The 1,649-nt window shown below is 39.9% G+C and overlaps 1 protein-coding gene across 1 annotated transcript in view; it reads right to left on the bottom strand.

The window, feature by feature from the left end:
- Positions 1 to 1,649, bottom strand: part of LOC103811671 (calcium-binding protein 39-like) — a gene marked incomplete at its 5' end in the record, with an annotated part of 20,161 nt that overhangs the window by 18,112 nt on the left and 400 nt on the right. The window lies entirely within an intron of this gene.

Here is a 1,649-nt window from a genome sequence, read left to right as displayed (position 1 = left end):
AGGAATCTCCAAAAACAGCACCTAAGTGATGCCACTTAAATGCATCCACTGGCTCAGGTCACTTACAGTAAAATGTCTGTCAGCAGCACATATGCATAACATAAAATCTTTACTATCATCTTAATATTCTTGGTTGTTACAGACGCCAAAGAAAATCTGGGATATGATCCAAAAATACTTTTGATCTTTAACTAAAGCCCAGACATATGGTAGCAATACATAAGCAACATGCAAAACCAAAATGAGCGAAAAACTGAAAAAGTAAAGACAGAAAAGGGAAGAAAATTATTTTAGCCATATATGAAATTAAAAACAGCTGTAGCAACGACAAGGAGAATTATCCTCACTGTGCTTAAACAACTACTTTGAGGTTTATATAAACGGTGAATTTGATGAACAAATAAAACCAAAATCCATTTAATTAGCTTACTGGTTTTCTTTCTCAGGAAGCTGGTGTTTAGTAACAGAAAACCAGGTAAGAGTTTCAAAATTGAAGCTACATCACAATTATACTTGTAAGAGCAAGACCCAGTTCAGCCCAGACACCTGCCCAGGCTCCCACTGCTCTGCCTGCCCAGAAGGCAGCAGGTCCACACTTCTGATCCCACCAACCAAGGGCTCTGCCACCACACTCAACCACAAGCTCACTGGTCTTGAAATCCTGGTACTGACTAGCTCTCTTGGTTACTTTTCCTTACTCAGCTGTGCTGGAATGTGGCCAGTTCAGAAGGAAATAACTATTTTAGAGGACTCTTATGCTTATTCGTCTCCTGGCTGGGGTCTGCCCCTGGGAGAGGGGGAGGCTGGCTAAAGGGAATTTACCCTTGGGACTGCAGCCTTGTCATGCTTAAAGTGTAGATGGTGCTTAAGTATTTTCCTGGCCATGAAGCAAATAGTAAAAACTTAAATCTTCAACCTCAAGAGCAAGAAAGACACTTTGAAAATTACTAAGAACCATTAGTTTAAAAGGCTTATATCAAATGGTGATTACTACTGTGACCATACAACTACTATGAGAGTTCACATTGTTTCAGTATGAAACAATAAATGCACTTATTTCTACATCATCTATTTAACCCTGATGATATATATTCTCCTTTCTTTGGGGAAAAAAACCCCAAAATCCTAAAGTCAAAAGAAAATTTAGCAGAAAACAGTAGACTTCAAGGCTTGGAAAAGTGAAGCTGCTCACTGAACAGAAGGTGGTTTTAGTCAAAAGTAAAGGGGACAGAAACCTTAAGAGTTTTAGGCCAACAACTGTGCACTCCTGAATGCAACTACAGGTGATGCCCTCTTCACACAGGGGTCTACCCCCATTCTTTGGCCAACTTATCTTGGGAACCACTGGGTTACAGCTATGCACTGACTCTCCCATAGGTTAAAAAGACAGATAAAACCCAAAAACTTTAATGCTGAAATTGTGGAGTTCATTACAGAATCAATTTAAAGTTGAAGTTCACATGTGGCTTCATGCATTGGAGAAATCTGTCCCACAGACACAACTACTCTTTTTATGCAGTTTTGCTTCTCTCAGTTCCACCACACAGTGGTTCAATTTGACTCCAGTTATTTGGAGACACCACTATCAGTCACTCCTGCAATGCAAAAAGGTCTAAATGAAACTCATCAGTCACCAGGAGCTAGGGCAA

The sequence above is a fragment of the Acanthisitta chloris genome, unplaced genomic scaffold (assembly GCF_000695815.1).
Source record: "Acanthisitta chloris isolate BGI_N310 unplaced genomic scaffold, ASM69581v1 scaffold42141, whole genome shotgun sequence".
NCBI lineage: Eukaryota > Metazoa > Chordata > Aves > Passeriformes > Acanthisittidae > Acanthisitta > Acanthisitta chloris.
This window is presented reverse-complemented; position numbering and strand designations above follow the sequence as displayed.